Source organism: Haliotis asinina, unplaced genomic scaffold (assembly GCF_037392515.1).
Source record: "Haliotis asinina isolate JCU_RB_2024 unplaced genomic scaffold, JCU_Hal_asi_v2 scaffold_17, whole genome shotgun sequence".
NCBI lineage: Eukaryota > Metazoa > Mollusca > Gastropoda > Lepetellida > Haliotidae > Haliotis > Haliotis asinina.
Genome location: NW_027133889.1, coordinates 2,533,339 through 2,554,803, shown reverse-complemented (window position 1 = coordinate 2,554,803; position 21,465 = coordinate 2,533,339). Strand labels below are relative to the sequence as shown.

Here is a 21,465-nt window from a genome sequence, read left to right as displayed (position 1 = left end):
CCGTCAGACCCCCATATCCGGAAACCCCACCTTCCGAACGATTTTTATGTGAAATGAAACTTAGTTCAGTAATTGTACTCGTTTAACAGGACCCTGCAGTGAATTTTCAAACCATTCCTATAGATTTCCATTGAAAAATTATCCAGTTATCCAGACGGAAAGATCTGTGCACACGTGCAATGTGTATGTGTAATATCAATACTGTTTGCCGCACGACTATGTGATTTCATACTTAATCTATCGGAAGGCATTTGATGTGAATTGATTAATTAGCCATCAAAACACTAGGGATGCATGTCACTCTGGTTGTTCATTAGGATTTGGCTGGTGTGAGAACATGTCATCAGTAACAAAAACACATGTTAAGTAGGATTACAGTTAACTACACCGTAATTGTGCTGTACATTACACTTATAAATCAACCCCTACTATCTGTGGCAATGCAAGTTAAAAATAGCCTTCCACATGGTCTAAGTCATCTGATCCTGTCCGGGGGTTTACTTTCTGCCGACTGCGTACGTTCGATATGATGTCATATGTTTACAGGGTATCTCAACATAAAAAAGCATACACAGTTGGCAAAATAGAGACTTTTTGTGATCATTGTACCTTTTTCGCTTATGTAACTTACCACCTGAGCTTCACACATGCTACATGATTACATCTGAGACAACCTGACTTGTAACCTGTGTTCCGCCTTCCATGTATTACCGGTACACTAATATGTTGTGATGATTCACTGTCTTTACTATTGACTGTTGATTTATTGATATACATACATGAAAATGTCTTCACTTTCACTTAATTTTCACATTTTGTTTGTTTGATCCAGTTAACCAGACGTCTCACTATCCGGACGATTTTCGAGTGAAACCAAAATGTCCAGATAAACAGGGTTCGACTGTACTTTTCTCTTAAAGGACCACTAAACTCAATTTTTGGATACTCTTTTTATCACTGCATATGAAAGACTTTTGGTTAGTCATAAACGAAACACCATTTGTTTTTTAAAAAAACTTGTGGTTAATCAATACCAAGCGCTTCAAAGTTACTAAAAAGCAGTCTGCTTCTCTCTCACCCACAAACGAAACCGCAGAGAGGTTACGTAACTCTGTTGCCAGAGCCCTACAGTGACGTCATTAAAGGAACGATATCCCGTTAAATGTATACAAAATGTAGAAAGCTCGTCATTTTGATTTCTCGACATCACCAAAGACATGCCGAATTGTTTTGTTGCAGTCAATTGTTCCTTAGGGTCAGGTGATGGTGTCACTATGCACATATTTCCACCAGACTCCATAGTTTGTGCTTAAATTGGTTGTTAGTGTGTGTGAAGTGGGCTTTTTGGTAGCCTGTGCTATATACTAAATCAGATGGTTCGCCCCCTACCACGCTTCCAGGATAGAAAATGGAGTTCAAGTTTCATCGAGTTTATAAAAGACTGCTTACTACACATTGCTGACCAAAAGCATTTTGCATGGATATAACGCTTTCTTCCCCGGAAACGAGGTTGTGGTCAAAGTGACAATATTATCGTAAGTAATATTATATTGACCCCTTATATTGACCGATTTCAAGCGTGAAATTGATATGTTATAAGCGATGTCAAGTAAAATCCTAATGTCCATCAATAAAATACATAGTTTACTACCAGTAATTGTCCTTTTGTAAGTCGGTGAAAACAAACTTAAATAGCATTCATCCTCAGACAGGGCGCCGCCATTTTTGAAAATCATGAAGTCACGGGGCTAAAGTCCGTTACAATTATTGAGATTATGGTTTGTTCTCATCAAGTTAGAAACTCAAAACTACATAAATATGTATTTGAATCATTACCAAAAGGAGTTTGCATGACACAACCTGTAACATAACCTAAGCGAGGTCGGGGTCGAAGAGAAAATACTGCGCGATAAATTTCTTCACTTGCTAAATTTACTTGGTTTGTAACGTTCACTCACCAGTATGTAGACACTTGTCAGTATACGTCCTTATACTTGGTTTATAACGTTCACTCACCAGTATGTAGACACTTGTCAATATACGTCCTTATACTTGGTTTATAACGTTCACTCACCAGTATGTAGACACTTGTCAATATACATCTTTATACTTGGTCTCATAATCCTAATTACTTTATAATCATACTTGCATGCTTTTTGAAACTTAATAAAAAGAAGCGATCTGCGAATGTATAACAGGAATGTAATATGTAGACATTTCATAGTTTTCCTATATGAATCCTAATTCCCACGCACGCCCTAGTGTATGTCGTCTGCATCATTACACTTAACGACGGAAACAATGATTCTGTTGGAAGCTACGACAACTTATTAAAAACAAAAATGCAAATATTAAAATTAAAGTTATAGGAGCAATGTCAGGCTATTACCTTCTTGAGGAATGTATCCATCAATATCCACAAAAACAAGTGATATATAATTCATCTGGAGATTTCCCAAGTGATGTGTCTTTAACAGTCTAATGTACGAAAACATGATGTATCGTTTCAGGTTTTTCACACTGCTGTATAGTTTCGTTGGTTACCCACGATAGCACACCTGCCAACTAACTGCATAATGTGCGTCATTCTTTTTAAAAAGTTATTTAGTTAACCAATAATGAGTATTCAATCAATGTATTGGCGGTGAATCCTTTGAAAGAAGGGTGTTGTTTTACATAGACACAGACACGACAGAGTGTATTCAGTATAGATTAGTAAATGTACATACATAAACACTACCTTTTGACAAATCGCCCACTTAAACCCCCATAAAACTAATTAATCAATCAGCGTGTTATCGGTTAATCCTTTGATCGATCCAGACAAAAGAAATGCCAAATGGGGGCCTTTGTCGGGTAATCTAAGTGGCGTTACCACTAATTGTACCAGTTATAAATTCATTAACTGAGCATCAAGTCAATGATGACAAATAATGTGTAGCTCTATACCACTTAACATGGATTACAACCTAGCGACACCAAGTAATTTTGACAGAATCGTCTATGAAAACAAGGGTTGTAACTCGAAAACTAGGCAAAGCATGAGACAAAACTAAATGACAGTAGATTGTGAGAACATATGGCTTTCATTTTTCTCAACAGCTTTCGGGATTTCAGGTTTGTACAAACCTGTAAACGAGATAGTTTAACCCCTGAAATGTCGATGAATACTGCACAGACCCTCATTTCTATACCCACTATTACGTCACAGAGACGCACAGCTCTGATTGGTTGAAATTTTGTATGCGGCTGAGCATTGTGCACTGATGACAAAAAGGTCGATTTAAGGTAATTAAAGATCGAAATGAGCAGTTTCAATGACAGGGTTTCATTTATAACGATGTTAGCAAGTGATTTTGCATTTGTACACTATTAGAATATATGTGACCTTTAACAAATGCTGAGAGAAAAGATAAATATGAGGATTAAAATCAAGTGTTTTTGCAAACAAGACTTAGTGTTGACTCATAAGCTGGAGAAAAACATGGAGTAATAGGAACAGTGTTTTTTTGGTGTGTTTTTTTTCAAACTGCAGTGTACCAGTTCAACAAAAGGGAGCAAAGAGGGAAAAACTATTGATTATTGGAATAATATTTACCACGAGTTGGTCTCTTGTTCTCTGGCTTGGCCTCTTGATTTGGTCTTAGAGGCAGCTGATTGTCCTCTTGGGTTTTCCAGGACATCTAAGCTGTTTTCATAGATGTGAAATGCTGCCACGTACATCCTAAAAATAGCATTTAAGTAACATTTTAACCTTTGCCAAGAAACCCACAAAAAGTGTACATTATAAGAATGAGCATATTTTCCCAATTCCCATTTATGAAAGTGGGTTAAGAGTCACCTACATATACAGCATCTTCGATATCTCCAGCGTATATGTTCCGATAAGTTTCCACTATACCCCGGATGCATCTATGGCTCAGTCTGAAAACTTTATTACCTCCCTTTATTGGCACGCATCCTCACAATCAGCCAATCAGTTAAGCCGCCGTTACAAGTGAACTTGCCAGTGTCAATAAAGATAACGGTTGCAACTGCAAAGGTTTGTTCGCAGTGTGACTCAGATTCAGGAGAAATCATACAGACACACTGATAGGTCCGAAAAATTTTTTAAATATCTATGCAAGAACTCCTTCTGCCTCTTTCAGAGAATTTGTGCATGGTTCGTGTTGCCAAGTTTAATCAGTTAGATAATATAAAAAGCAAAAGTGTTGTGATTGGCTCGCTCAACTTCCCAGCGCATACACCTGATTGGATAAAAAGTCAGTCAAAGGAGGTAATAAATTTATTGGGCTTAGCCGTAGATGCATCCAGAGTATAGTGGAGACTTATTGGAACGTATACGCTGGAGATATCGAGGACACATCTACAACTGTCATGTTTTTACATGGGGTTTGAGGCCAGTGCAGAGCAGCCCTTTTTGTTTTATTTATTGTACATTGTGTTTAGGAGAGAAAGAGTGTGAGAGAGAGAGTCAAGGTTTAATCAAGCCCTAACACCCCATCAACCCTCCACCCCACAATTCAACCATTTTCACATGCTTGAGGGCCAGTCCCTGAAGGATAATTATCTGATTTGACTTATTAATCATACTTTTCAGTAATTATGTACTGTCTCTTACCACCACCTTCATACGTTCTCATTTGTCCATGCCCAAACCCCTCCCAAACCATCCTCCATTACAAACACTCACACCCACAACACACCTGTGTAGGGAAATAGATGACTTGCCTCTACCGAGTAACAGTTACTGTGACTGTGAAAATATATCTCTGATCAAAAACAGAATGTGAGCACAAATGATGATGTACTTTTACGTCAACTGTTTCCTTATATAGCTAACTACTATAGTGTTTGTGTTGCTTCAAAACAGCTACATCTAAAACTCACCTGCATGACTGCAACCAACACCACATCCAGAATACAATTCTCCTCTTGGTCACTGTCCCAAGCTGACATTTCAACCTCTGTGTTTGTTTAGAATGTCAAAAGGAATACCCACTACAAGAATCCTTATAAACTTTGGCCTATTCGTATACATATTTGGCAACACTGTGGTCTTTCACAGCACTTCTTAACAAGAGTCATCATAAGATGATATATCCCCCCGGCCCACATATTTGAAAGGACAAATCATCCGACAGTTACTTATTGTGTTTTTAGACCAAGTCTGAATTGTTGCCATGGAATTCATGAAAATTATAAACGTCATCAGAAAAAGTCACTATTTCAAGATCTGTCTCGTACATCTGCCAAGGTATTTTGAAAGATATGAAATGGTTTTTGAGTTGTGCTCCAGAAACGAAGTCAGCAACATGTTCATGGAACCGAGAAAATAATACATCATGAAAACCTATAAATAGCTAAAGGCAACACTTTGGGGTCTGCCACACATGTCTACCTAGTAACACTGACAGATGTTAAGAAGAGTTTGAGTTATGCTCCGGAAACGAAACACACCTCTCACATTTGAGACAAAGTCTGAATCGTTTCATTGGAAACCGAGAAACTAAGAAATCACAAAAACCTGTACATAGCAAAAGGCACCACTGCATGTATCTGTCCTCTATACACAGTCTAGGTATATACTATATTACTATATGTAATGACTTAATTCCACAAAATACTTTTCACCTGAGGCAACACAAACCACCTTGAACACACCCTGTAATCTAAATCTACCCTAGCTTGCATGTATCTTGTCTCCATCCATGGTCTACTTGACGCCTTTCAGAAAATACCTTCCACCTGAAGCAAATCAAACCACCCTGAAGACACCCTGTAATCCAAATCTACCCTAGTGTACATGTATCTGGCCTCTGTACACAGTCTATGTGACTATATGTTAGGACTTCCAGAGAATACCTTTAACCTGATGCCACCGTCTCTATTGTTAGAATTTTCATAACGTTTATTCTACATAAGAACACTTCTGGCATAATGGGTGAATCAAGCAGGGGAGATAACTGTAAGTATTCCATATGGACTAATACCCTCTTGTTCCGTCACTCCATTGAACCAGAAGCTGGAAGGGGAATGGAGGTGAAGAATGGTCTGACATATAAGTTGCGCATAAAATGTTGAATAAAATATATTTCACATGAGCAATGGCCAACATGGGGTCGGAGATGTGAGAGCACAACCCAGTGAAGAAATGGGTGTATACTTTGATGGTGGCAAGAAAATATTTTTCGAACAGAGGCAAGGAAAGCATGTTGCCAACCTTTGCTCACTTCACTCACATGTAAGACGACTGGTCATTTTCTCAATGCTCAGGCCCCGTTGCGCTACAATTTGCCTGTGCTTGATGACTTTCAGTGAAAATCATTTCTAGAGAATTAACTGTAACCTATGTAAAATCTACCCCTGTTGGTATGTAAACTAAATGCCTTTGAAACAACTTATGTTGGTATGTACCTTGACATCGTAGGTCTATTTGACTACTTGCCCATTTCTACAGCATTAAGTAGAAGCTATGTAAAATATACCCATGTTGGTATGTACCTTGACATCGTAGGTCTATTTGACTACTTGCCCATTTCTACAGCATTAAGTAGAAGGTATGTAAAATCTACCCATGTTGGTATGTACCTTGACATCGTAGGTCTATTTGACTACTTGCCTATTTCTACAGCATTAAGTAGAAGCTATGTAAAATATACCCATGTTGGTATGTACCTTGACATCGTAGGTCTATTTGACTACTTGCCCATTTCTACAGCATTAAGTAGAAGCTATGTAAAATATACCCATGTTGGTATGTACCTTGACATCGTAGGTCTATTTGACTACTTGCCCATTTCTACAGCATTAAGTAGAAGCTATGTAAAATATACCCATGTTGGTATGTACCTTGACATCGTAGGTCTATTTGACTACTTGCCTATTTCTACAGCATTAAGTGGAAGCTATGTAAAATATACCCATGTTGGTATGTACCTTGACATCGTAGGTCTATTTGACTACTTGCCCATTTCTACAGCATTAAGTGGAAGCTATGTAAAATCTACCCATGTTGGTATGTACCTTGACATCGTAGGTCTATTTGACTACTTGCCCATTTCTACAGCATTAAGTAGAAGCTATGTAAAATATACCCATGTTGGTATGTACCTTGACATCGTAGGTCTATTTGACTACTTGCCCATTTCTACAGCATTAAGTAGAAGCTATGTAAAATATACCCATGTTGGTATGTACCTTGACATCGTAGGTCTATTTGACTACTTGCCCATTTCTACAGCATTAAGTAGAAGCTATGTAAAATATACCCATGTTGGTTTGTACCTTGACATCGTAGGTCTATTTGACTACTTGCCTATTTCTACAGCATTAAGTGGAAGCTATGTAAAATCTACCCATGTTGGTATGTACCTTGACATCGTAGGTCTATTTGACTACTTGCTCATTTCTACAGCATTAAGTGGAAGCTATGTAAAATATACCCATGTTGGTATGTACCTTGACATCGTAGGTCTATTTGACTACTTGCCCATTTCTACAGCATTAAGTGGAAGCTATGTAAAATATACCCATGTTGGTATGTACCTTGACATCGTAGGTCTATTTGACTACTTGCCCATTTCTACAGCATTAAGTAGAAGCTATGTAAAATCTACCCATGTTGGTATGTACCTTGACATCGTAGGTCTATTTGACTACTTGCCCATTTCTACAGCATTAAGTAGAAGCTATGTAAAATCTACCCATGCTGGTATGTACCTTGACATCGTAGGTCTATTTGACTACTTGCCCATTTCTACAGCATTAAGTAGAAGCTGTGTAAAATCTACCCATGTTGGTATGTACCTTGACATCGTAGGTCTATTTGACTACTTGCCCATTTCTACAGCATTAAGTAGAAGCTATGTAAAATCTACCCATGTTGGTATGTACCTTGACATCGTAGGTCTATTTGACTACTTGCCCATTTCTACAGCATTAAGTAGAAGCTATGTAAAATATACCCATGTTGGTATGTACCTTGACATCGTAGGTCTATTTGACTACTTGCCCATTTCTACAGCATTAAGTAGAAGCTATGTAAAATATACCCATGTTGGTATGTACCTTGACATCGTAGGTCTATTTGACTACTTGCCCATTTCTACAGCATTAAGTAGAAGCTATGTAAAATATACCCATGTTGGTATGTACCTTGACATCGTAGGTCTATTTGACTACTTGCCTATTTCTACAGCATTAAGTAGAAGCTATGTAAAATATACCCATGTTGGTATGTACCTTGACATCGTAGGTCTACTTGACTACTTGCCCATTTCTACAGCATTAAGTGGAAGCTATGTAAAATATACCCATGTTGGTATGTACCTTGACATCGTAGGTCTATTTGACTACTTGCCCATTTCTACAGCATTAAGTGGAAGCTATGTAAAATATACCCATGTTGGTATGTACCTTGACATCGTAGGTCTATTTGACTACCTGCCCATTTCTACAGCATTAAGTAGAAGCTATGTAAAATATACCCATGTTGGTATGTACCTTGACATCGTAGGTCTATTTGACTACTTGCCCATTTCTACAGCATTAAGTAGAAGCTATGTAAAATATACCCATGTTGGTATGTACCTTGACATCGTAGGTCTATTTGACTACTTGCCCATTTCTACAGCATTAAGTAGAAGCTATGTAAAATATACCCATGTTGGTATGTACCTTGACATCGTAGGTCTATTTGACTACTTGCCTATTTCTACAGCATTAAGTGGAAGCTATGTAAAATCTACCCATGTTGGTATGTACCTTGACATCGTAGGTCTATTTGACTACTTGCTCATTTCTACAGCATTAAGTGGAAGCTATGTAAAATATACCCATGTTGGTATGTACCTTGACATCGTAGGTCTATTTGACTACTTGCCCATTTCTACAGCATTAAGTGGAAGCTATGTAAAATATACCCATGTTGGTATGTACCTTGACATCGTAGGTCTATTTGACTACTTGCCCATTTCTACAGCATTAAGTAGAAGCTATGTAAAATCTACCCATGTTGGTATGTACCTTGACATCGTAGGTCTATTTGACTACTTGCCCATTTCTACAGCATTAAGTAGAAGCTATGTAAAATCTACCCATGCTGGTATGTACCTTGACATCGTAGGTCTATTTGACTACTTGCCCATTTCTACAGCATTAAGTAGAAGCTGTGTAAAATCTACCCATGTTGGTATGTACCTTGACATCGTAGGTCTATTTGACTACTTGCCCATTTCTACAGCATTAAGTAGAAGCTATGTAAAATATACCCATGTTGGTATGTACCTTGACATCGTAGGTCTATTTGACTACTTGCCCATTTCTACAGCATTAAGTAGAAGCTATGTAAAATATACCCATGTTGGTATGTACCTTGACATCGTAGGTCTACTTGACTACTTGCCCATTTCTACAGCATTAAGTAGAAGCTATGTAAAATATACCCATGTTGGTATGTACCTTGACATCGTAGGTCTATTTGACTACTTGCCCATTTCTACAGCATTAAGTAGAAGGTATGTAAAATATACCCATGTTGGTATGTACCTTGACATCGTAGGTCTACTTGACTACTTGCCCATTTCTACAGCATTAAGTAGAAGCTATGTAAAATATACCCATGTTGGTATGTACCTTGACATCGTAGGTCTATTTGACTACTTGCCTATTTCTACAGCATTAAGTGGAAGCTATGTAAAATCTACCCATGTTGGTATGTACCTTGACATCGTAGGTCTATTTGACTACTTGCCTATTTCTACAGCATTAAGTGGAAGCTATGTAAAATATACCCATGCTGGTATGTACCTTGACATCGTAGGTCTACTTGACTTCTTGCCTATTTCTACAGCATTAAGTGGAAGCTATGTAAAATCTACCCCTGTTGGTATGTACCTTGACATCGTAGGTCTATTTGACTACTTGCCTATTTCTACAGCATTATGTGGAACCTATGTAAAATATACCCATGCTGGTATGTACCTTGACATCGTAGGTCTACTTGACTACTTGCCTATTTCTACAGCATTAAGTGGAAGCTATGTAAAATCTACCCATGTTGGTATGTACCTTGACATCGTAGGTCTATTTGACTGCTTGCCTATTTCTACAGCATTATGTGGAACCTATGTAAAATCTACCCATGTTGGTATGTAAACTAAATGCCTTTGAAACAACTTATGTTGTATGTACCTTGACATCGTAGGTCTACTTGACTACTTGCCCATTTCTACAGCATTAAGTAGAAGCTATGTAAAATATACCCATGTTGGTATGTACCTTGACATCGTAGGTCTATTTGACTTCTTGCTCATTTCTACAGCATTAAGTGGAAGCTATGTAAAATCTACCCATGTTGGTATGTACCTTGACATCGTAGGTCTATTTGACTTCTTGCCTATTTCTACAGCATTAAGTGGAAGCTATGTAAAATCTACCCATGCTGGTATGTACCTTGACATCGTAGGTCTATTTGACTGCTTGCCCATTTCTACAGCATTAAGTGGAAGCTATGTAAAATATACCCATGTTGGTATGTACCTTGACATCGTAGGTCTATTTGACTACTTGCCTATTTCTACAGCATTAAGTAGAAGCAATGTAAAATATACCCATGCTGGTTTGTATCTAAAGACACTGTAGGTCTATTTGTCTAAAAAATATGTTGTACAACTTTTAACCGTAAGCTTGAAGAACCATGCTTTCAAAACCTCTAACGACAACCTACCATGCATGTGGTCACTACTTTGACCACTAGGCCATTTACAATTTAACCCAAAGCTACCCCATCTACCAAACCACATCTATCAAGCACGCATGTATCTGGCCTCTAAACACCCTTTGTCTTACCACTTTACCATTTCTATATGATGTCTTTAACCCAAAGCTACTAAATCTACCCAGAAGACACCCTGTATTCTATCTACCCAAGCTAGCATGTATCTGGCTTCTGTACACAGTTTATCTGAGTGGGTAGGTGAGTGGGTTTGGTTGAGTGAGTGAGTGAGTGAGTGAGTGAGTGAGCGAGCGATTTTAGTTTTATGCCACACTCAGCAATATTCCAGCTATATGTCGGCGATCTGTAACTTATCGAGTCTGGACCACAGTTTATCTGGCCACCCTCAGGACACTGAATAAAAAAAACTACCAAAGCTATGAGGTAGCTCATGGTTCTCCACTTGACCATTTATAGAAACTCTACAAAGGTACCCTGAAGACAACCTGTTGACATCTACCCTTCCTCAGAGGGTTCACCACATACAGTTGATATCTGACGTTATGTTTGACATTCACTGGCACAGCTTCATGCACCCTACGTTCAAACTTGGCCATGATGCAACTGGTCACTATACTCTGTTACCTGACAGGGTAATGGGGGATTTAGGGCTGTCTGCCCTTTCAGGTGAAAATGTATGACTGATGTACTACCTTAAAGAATCGTCACGGTTACCTGAAAGGGTAGTGGGTTGATTAGGGTGTGTCTGTCATATGGGGGGAGGGTGTGTTACCTGTGGTATTCAGCTTATGTCTATCTCCATTGACAACTGGTGGAGGGTGTATCACCTGGGTCAATCTCCATATGGACAACTGGGAGAGGGTATGTCACCAAGGTGAATCTATGGAAAAGTGGGGAAGGGTGTGTCCCCTGGGTCAATCTCCATAAAGACAACTGGGAGAGGATGTGTGCCCTGGGTCACTCTCCATATAGACTATGGGAGATGAAGGGTACCTGTCATCTGGGTATGGGGGTGTGATCTGGGTCACTATCCATTTAGACAATGGGGAATGAAGGGTACCTGTCATCTGGATATGGGGGTGTCACCTGGGTCACTCTCCATATAGACAATGGGGGATGAAGGGTACCTGTCATCTGGATATGGGGGTGTCACCTGGGGGAGGCTGTGTCACCTGGGTCACTTTCCATATAGACTATGGGAGATGAAGGGTACCTGACATCTGGGTATGGGGTGTGATCTGGGTCTCTCTCCATATAGACAATGGAGATGAAGGGTACCTGTCATTTGGGTATGGGGGTGTGATCTGGGTCATGGGGGGTGGAATTGATAATGGGGGGTGGATCTGATCATGGGGGCGGATCTGATCATGGGTGTGTGGGGGGTGGATCTGGTCATGGTGGGGTGGATGTGACCATGAGGGTGGACATTATCTTGTCAGGTAGTGGATGTGGTCTTGGGAATAAATCTGCTCATGAGGGAGGGTGAAAATTGTCGTAAGGGTGGACCTGGTGACGGGATGGATCTGGTTTTAAGGGAAGATCTGGACCTGAGAGTAGATCTGTTCATGAGGGTGGATGTGACCATAAGGGTGAGTCTGGAAGTGTGAGTGGATCTGGTCATGGGGTGGATGTGATCATGAGGGATGATCTAGTCATATGGGTAGATATGGTCGTGAATGTGGTAGTGTTCCCCCTAGGCAGATTTAGGAGGGCGCAGCGCCCTGCCTTTTGATTTGTGCGCCCTGCCCTTGTTATTTTGCGCCTTGCCCTTTTCGCCTCAATTGCAGTCGTTTACTACGACGAGTGTGTATTTTCCTGATTTTACCAAGGGCGGAGTTCTCTCCCTTTCTAGAGGAGTCACAATATTGTTTTTATAATGATTAAAAAATTGGTTTATAAACCATGGCAAAGTCAAAGGAGTTTGATTCGCCGTATGAATCACAATGCTTAACAAGGAAAGAATCAAGAGGAAAAGAGAAGAAGCAGTGATGGCTGAAGCAAGGAAGTGTCGCCGACTGATAGATGTCTTAGCTCTGAACCAGCATGTGCCTCTTAGTTTGAAATTTTTAAGCTGTTGGTTTCTGATTCCTTTTCACATGCCTTTCATATAATACCCTTATTTGTATTTATATAAGTACAAATAATTTATATGATACCTACAGACAACGATCTCTGGATCACATGGGATGTATTTTTGTGCATTTGGGGACTGATATTCATACGCCTCTGCCGTTTAGGTGAAAATCAGTAACTCAAAAATGTCCACCATTTTGAATCCATCGGCAAATTTGAAACTGAACTTGTATTTTTTTGTTGTTTGTCCTGGTAAATAAAAATGCTGAAACAGCTTACACACTGTTAAAAGAATTCTTTTAGTTTTGTGTTTAGTGGCGATTTCATTAATAAGTACTAGTATGTCTTGAAGGAATAAAACTTACGCCATGGTGAAGCAGATACAGTAGATACTTACATTCAGGTGAATGTGTGTGGGATATTTTAGTAATAATAGTCATGGTTCAGATTTTACTATCTTAAAATATTTATAGTGAGATATTTTAACTTTGCATACTGTTTTTCAGGCTAGAATTAGACGAGTCAGAGGTAGTTTCCTATGACAACTCAAGAACACAGGAGTCAATTAATCAAACAAAGAAGAAAGATGATGGTCACAAAACTGCATTTGACACAAATTGGCAGCAAAACCGGCCCTGGCTGAGGTACTCAGAAGATGACAAAATGATGGGAAAGATGTTTTGTTCGTTATGCTCCAAGTGGAATGCCAAGGGCATAAATGGATCTCAGGTTTGGACAGAGGTTAGATGTGAGACTGTCCGACTTGATAATGTTTCCCTTCATGAGAATTCTCAAATGCATCAAGATGTTGTCCTTATGGAAAAGGATGACAAAGTGTCCACTGAAAACATTTTGTCAAGATACACAGAAAAGGAAACTGCCGCACTGGAAGATGCACACAAAGTACTGTTTTTCCTTATTAAGCATAACCTGCCACACACAATTTTACATCGCCCTCTTACTGAGGCAAAAATGCATCACACACTGGATACAGAACAGTACAGGAGTTCATAGAATGCCAAGCCAAAGTTGTTGAAGAAACAGTTATTGGGAAGATAAAGGATAGCAGTTCATTTGGATTAATGTTGGATGAGTACATTGATGTCTTGACCAGAAAGCATCTTGCAGTTGCTGGACGTTATCTTGAGAATGGAGAACCAAAGCTTGCATTTCTACAGAATTCCGAAATACCAAAGGGAACAGCAGATACAAAAGTGAAGAATGTTAAAGACTATGTGGAGAAGGTAAATCTGGACCAGAAGAAGATGACTTGTTTTGCATATGATGGACCGGCAGTAATGAAAGGTAAAAAGTATGGTGTTGTGTCACAGCTAAAGAAAACTAACCCAGCTTTGATTCATGTACACTGTGTTAATCACACACTTCAGCTTGCTATTAGTTCAGCATTCAAATCTGTCACACTCATAGAAAGAGAGGATGAACTGCTGATGGGACTATTCAAGTATTACCACTACAGCACTGTGAGATCAAAAAGCTTGGAAGAGATGCAGCTGTTGACAAAATAAATGGAAGGTGACACGTCAGATGAACCAAATAGAGGTCCTATTACAATTAAGAAAGCTGTGCATACCCGGTGGCTTAGTCATGAGAAGGCTGTACATGCAGTGAGCCAGTGCTACCCATCAATCCTTGCGGGCTTAGAGAATGCTGTAGTCATGGGCAATGATAAGAAGGCTGGGAATAAACAAAACATCACTCCTGAAGGACTCTACAGGCAGCTCAAATCTTATGACAGACTTTACACTATTCTCTTGCTATGTGATGTGTGCTCTCTGTTTTCTGGTCTAACAAAGCTGTTCGAGAAAAGGGATTTGGATTTGAGTGTTTTGGAACCACAAACTCAAAGCAGCACTGCATCTTTGAGAAAAATGAAAGCCACGTTAGGCCCATATATAAATCGCACTGACCAGCTTGCTAATCTGTATGACCTGTAGAAGACAGGGAGCAGATGAACAGATATCAAGTCTTCAAAGGACATATTTCTTGACCATCTGATACAGAACATGGAAGAGAGACTGCAAGTTGCACCCATCATCACAAACTTATCAGCACTGAATCTGAGGAAAACTGGAGATCCTTCCTTCCTGACTTTCCATGGGGATGCTGAGGTATCAGATATATCTATGTTAATACTGCTCACACTCTCATAACATTTTAATTTACGAAGATTCTTCTTTGTGTCCCAGAAAACCATGATCAAGTAATTTGTGTTAGTGTTCACCTGTGATAACCAGCAGTTTACTTGAAATGGAATTGTATCTAGAATAAGATTAATTTTAATGATTTAATTGATATCGTTTTAATTACATTGTGCATTTATTTCTTTCCAGATAACACAGCTGGTAGAGCACTTCGGATTTGATGTTGACCAGACACAAATTGAGTGGAGTCAAGTAAAGGAGCTGTTTTCAGGGGAGCTTGACACCAGTTTGACCCTAACCAGTCTGAAGCCTCAGCTTGGAAACATGTATCCAAACATTGTTCAATTACTGTCCATCCAGGCAACAGTGATTTTGTCCACTTCTGAAGTTGAGAGAGTGTTCTCAAAAGTGAAACTGATAATGACAGATCACAGAAACAGACTCAGTGTTCAGAACTGCAACAAGCTTCTCATGATTAGCCTGAATGCATCTTCAGCTTCAGACATTGACTTGAAGAAAGTTGTGAACAAATACTTGGTAAAGAAGAAACGAAACCTGTAAATTGTAGTTTGTGGGTTTTGTGAAATTGTGAACAAATGTGATAACAGATCAATGTTCTGAAATGCTCTTTTCAAATGCCAATCTTAAAATACAAACTGAGGAGAGTAAAAACAAACTTTAGATTGAAATTATAAGACAATTCCACTTCATATACATTATGTTATTTTTTCAATAATCCTCACTAACATGCCCTTTTACGTTGCCCTTTTCTATGAATTTACCCTGCAGTTTCTGAACACTATGTGGATGTGATCATGAGAGGGGATCTAGTCATATGTATGGATATGATCAAGAGGGTGGATGTGATCATGAGGGAGGATCTTGTCATATGGGTGGATATGGTCATGAGGGTGGATGTGATCATGAGAGAGGATCTAGTCATATGGGTACATATGGTCATGAGGGTGGATGTGATCAAGAGAGGGGATCTAGTCATATGGGTACATATGGTCATGAGGGTGGATGTGATCATGAGGGAGGATCTAGTCACATGGATACTTATTGTCATGAGGGTGGATGTGATCATGAGAGAGGATCTAGTCATATAGGTGGATATGGTCATGTGGGTGGATGTGGTGGTTATGGTCATAAGGGTGGATCTAATCATGAGGGTGGATCTGTTCGAAGGGCGGATATGGTCATAAGGGTGGATATGGTCATAAGGGTGAATCTGGTCATGTGGGTACAGGGAACGTTGACAATGGGCCATTTTCAGAATTATTAGCCTTTACTGAATTTAGAATGGGCCACTGCCCTTGTATCAATAGTAAACTTCCAAATTCCATCTGGGTGAAACATTCTAATGTGAAAAATGGCCAATGGCTACTGCCTTTCCCAATCCCTGTGGGTGGATATGGACATGTGAGTGGATCTGGTCATGTGGGTGGATCTGGTCGGGGTGTGTGGATCTGGTCATGTGGGTGGATGGGACAAAGAGGGTGGATCTGGTACAGTGGGTGGATGTCAATATCAGAGTGTCCCTGGCCATCTGGCTGTACATGAGGTCAGGGGACAAACTCAATCAAAACTGAAAACATCTGAAATCTTTGTGCAATACCCATGCACACAGTCTATTTGACCACCACTTGACCATTTCCAGAAGAGCATCTGTACTGAAGATACACACACCACCCAGAAGACACCCTGCAATCTACCCATGTTATTTATCCATCTCGTGAATGTGCACCCTGAAGACACCCTGTAATCCACTCATGTTAGTATCCATCTAGTGGTCTATTTGACCACCACTTGACCATTTCCAGACAAAAGTCTATACTGAAGATACACAAATCACCCAGAAGACACCCTGTAATCTACCCATGTTAGTATCTATCTGCTGACCGTACACAGTCTGTTTAACCACCACTTGACCATTTCCAGAAGAGCATCTGTACTGAAGACACACAAACCACCCAGAAGACACCCTGTAATCTACCCATGTTAGTATCTATCTGCTGACCGTTCAGTCTGTTTAACCACCACTTGACCATTTCCAGAAGAGCATCTGTACTGAAGATACACAAACCACCCAGAAGACACCCTGTAATCTACCCATGTTAGTATCTATCTGCTGACCGTACAAAGTCTGTTTAACCACCACTTGACCATTTCCAGAAGAGCATCTGTACTGAAAATACACAAATCATCCAGAAGATTCCCTGTAATCTACCCATGTTAGTATCCATCTGGTGCCTGTACACATTACAACTGACAAACACTAGACTATTTCCAAACAAACTTCTACACTGAAAATACACAAAACACAATGGAGACACCCTGTACTCTAAATCTACCCAAGCTAGCATCTATGTGGCCTCTATACATAGTTTATTTCATGACTTCCAGAGAATATCTCTAACCTGAGGTACACAAACCACTCTAAACACAGTCCCAGCCATCTAAACCTAAACACCCTGGCATATCTCTTCCCTCTATACATACTCTACTTAAAGATCTCCAGGGAACACTCAAGCTACACGAACCACCCTGAAGACACCCTGTAATCTAAATCTACTAAAGCTAGAATGCATCTGGCATGTATACACAGTCTACTTCATGACTTCCAAAGGGTACCTTTAACCTCAAACTACACAAACCTCCCTGAAAAGACCCTGTAAAGTGAAAGTAAATATGCTAGCATGCATCTGGAACGTATACACACTCTACTTCATGACTTCCAAAGAGTACCTTTTACCTCAAACTACACAAACCACCCTGCAAACACCCTGTAAAGTGAAAGTAAATATGCTAGCATGCATCTGGCCTCTATGCACAGTCTACTTCATCACTTCCAAAGAGTACCTTTAACCTCAAACTACACAAACCACCCTGAAAAGACCCTGTAAAGTGAAAGTAAATATGCTAGCATGCATCTGGCCTCTACACAGTCTACTTCATGACTTCCAAAGAGTACCTTTAACCTCAAACTACACAAACCACCCTGAAGACACCCTCTAATCTGAATCTACTAGAGCTAGCATGTATCTATCCTTTGCACAGAGTCTACATGATGACTTCCAGAAAATAAGTTTAAACTGAGCCAGAAACACCTCCCTGAACACTTTCAACAAACACGGTAATCTACTTTTAACCCTGGCTACACAAATCACCTTGAACACACCCTAGCATATCTCTTGATTATATACTTGAATACCTCTAACCTGAGGTACACAAATCACCCTTAACAAAGTCCCAGCCATCTAAAATCAAACACCCTAACATCTCTCTTCCCTCTATACATACCCTACTTAAAGATCTCCAGGGAACACTTCTAACCTCAAGCTACACAAACCACCCTGAAAACACACTCACACCCTGTTACCGGAATCCACTCAAGCTGGCATGTATCTGGCTTCTATACATAGTTTACTTTATGACTTCCAGAGAACACCTTTAGCCAGGAGCTACACAAAGCACCCTGCAAACAACCTGTAATCTAAAACAAAACACACTACAATATCTGTGCCCTTTATACATACTCTACTTCATAACTTCCAGAGTACTTTTAACCTGAGCTACACATTTAACCATTCTGTATCTGGCCTCTATACACACTCTACTTGATGACTTCCAGAGATCACCTTTAACCTGGAGCTAGAGGAACATACCTGAATACAGTCTGTAATCTGATCTACCCTACCCAGCATGAATCTGGCCTCTATACACAGTCTACTTGATAACGGCCAGAGAATACCTTTAACCTGGAGTTAGAGGAACAACCCTAACACAGTCTATAATCTGAATCTACCCCACCTAGCATGCATCCGGTTTTTATACAGAGTCTGCGTCATAACTTCCAGAAAATAACTTTAACCTAAATCTACACAAACTATAATGAAGACACCCTGTAATTTCAATCTACCCCAGCCAGGATGGATCTGGCTTCTATAAATACTTTACTTCATGACTTCCAGAAAATAAGTTTCAACTGAGCCACAAAGACCACCATGAACAAACACTATAATCTACTTTTACCCCAGCTACACAAATCACCTTCAACACACCCAATAATCTAAAATTGAAAACCCTATCATATCTCTTGACTATATATATAGTCAATTTAAATACGCTAACCTGTATCTGGAATCTATATATGGTCTATTTGATGACTTCCAGAGTGAGTGAGTGAGTGAGTGAGTTTAGTTTTACGTCGCACTTAGCAATATTCCAGCCATATGGCGACGGTCTGTAAATAATCGAGTCTGGACCAGACAATCCAGTGATCAACAACATGAGCATCGATCTGCGCAATGGGGAACCGATGACATGTGTCAACCAAGTCAGCTAGTCTGACCACCCGATCCCGTTAGTCGCCTCTTACGACAAGCATAGTCACCTTTTATGGCAAGCATGGGTTGCTGAAGGCCTATTCTACCCCGGGACCTTCACGGGTCGACTTCCAGAGAGTACCTTTAACCTCAAGCTACACAATCCACCCTGGAGACATGGTGCCAACTGAATCTACTCAGGTAGCATGTATGTGGCCTCTATACATCGTGTACTTCGCGAGTTTCAGAGAATGTTTTACCTGACCTACACAAACCGCCCTGAAGACATGAAGATACCCTCCACCTAGGAGGTATTTACCTTCTATACAGTCTACTTGGTGACTTCCAGAGAATAACATTAACATGAAGCTACACTATTTACACTGAAGACCCCGGTAATCTATATCTATCACAGCCAGCATGCATCTGGCCTCTATACACACTTCCTGATGACTTCCAGAGAATACCTTTAACCTGAAGCTATACAAACCAACCTGCAAAGATGCTGTAATCAGAATCTAAAACAGCTAGCATGTATCTGGCCTCTATACACAATCCACTTGATGACTGCTAGAAAATACCTTTAACCTGAACCTATACACCCCACCCTGAAGACACCCTGAAAATCTGAATCTACCCCAGTTAGCATGTATCTGGCCTCTATATATACTCTACTTCATGACTTCCAGATAAAATGTATAAACTGAGCTACACAAACCACCTTGAAGACACCCTGTAATCTGAACCTACCCAAGGTAGCATGTATATGGCATCTATCCAGTCACGTTAGTGATTTCCAGAGAATATCTTTACACTGTAGGTACACAAAGCACCCTGAGGACACCCTGTAATCTAACTCTATCACAGCCAGCATGCATTTGGCATCTATACACAATCTACTTGGTGACTTCTAGAAAATACCTTTAACCTGAAGCTATACACCCCTCCATGAAGACACCCTGAAAATCTGAATCTAACCCAGTTAGCATATGTCTGGCCTCTATACATACTCTCGTTCATGACTTCCAGATAAAATCTTCAAACTGAGCTACACAAACAACTCTGAAGACACTACTGTTTTCTGAATCTACTCAAGCTGGTTGTGTCTGGCCTCTATACATAGTTTTTTTCATGACATCTAGAAAATACCTCTAACCTGAGGTACACAAACCACCATAAACACACCCAGCCATCTAAAACACACTAACATATCTCCTGCCTCTATCCATGGTCTACTCAATGATCTTCAGGGAACATCTTCAACCTTGAGCAACACAAACCACACTGAAGACACCCTGTAATCTGTATCCACCAAACCTATCATGTATCTGGCCTATATACACATTCTACTTGGTGACTTCCAAAGAACGCCTTTAACCTGGAGCTACAAACACCACACTGAAGACACCCTGTAATCTATATCTACCAAACCTAGCATGTATCTGGCCTATATACACATTCTACTTGGTGACTTCCAAAGAACGCCTTTAACCTGGAGCTACAAACACCACACTGAAGACACCCTGTAATCTGTATCTACCAAACCTATCATGTATCTGGCCTATATACACATTCTACTTGGTGACTTCCAAAGAATACCTTTAACCTGGAGCTACAAACACCACACTGAAGACACCCTGTAATCTATATCTACCAAACCTAGCATGTATCTGGCCTATATACACATTCTACTTGGTGACTTCCAAAGAACACCTTTAACCTGGAGCTACAAACACCACACTGAATACACCCTGTAATCTATATCTACCAAACCTAGCATGTATCTGGCCTATATACACATTCTACTTGGTGACTTCCAAAGAATACCTTTAACCTGGAGCTACAAACACCACACTGAAGACACCCTGTAATCTATATCTACCAAACCTATCATGTATCTGGCCTATATACACATTCTACTTGGTGACTTCCAAAGAATACCTTTAACCTGGAGCTACAAACACCATACTGATCACATGGTGCCACCTGTATCTACCTAGGGTAGCATTTATCTGGCTTCTATGCACAGTCTACTTCAGGACTTCCACAAATTAAAATTAAGCTAGAGCTACACAAACCATCCTGAACAGAAGATGTATTATAAATTTAAACACACTAGCCTGTATCTGGTCTCTCAGTAACACACACTCTACTTCCTGACTTG

At 39.9% G+C, this 21,465-nt stretch overlaps 1 protein-coding gene across 6 annotated transcripts in view; it reads right to left on the bottom strand.

Moving 5' to 3' along the window:
• The window catches only part of LOC137269797 (protein wech-like), a 298,390-nt gene that overhangs the window by 41,758 nt on the left and 235,167 nt on the right, over positions 1-21,465 (bottom strand). For 4 of the 6 annotated variants that reach the window (XR_010955060.1, XR_010955062.1, XR_010955059.1 and 1 more), the window contains exon 6: positions 3,599-3,724. The exons of the other annotated variants lie outside the window; for them this stretch is intronic. The gene's annotated coding sequence lies outside the window, so the exon portion shown is untranslated. The remainder of the gene's footprint in view (positions 1-3,598; positions 3,725-21,465) is intronic. 6 annotated transcript variants of the gene reach the window in all.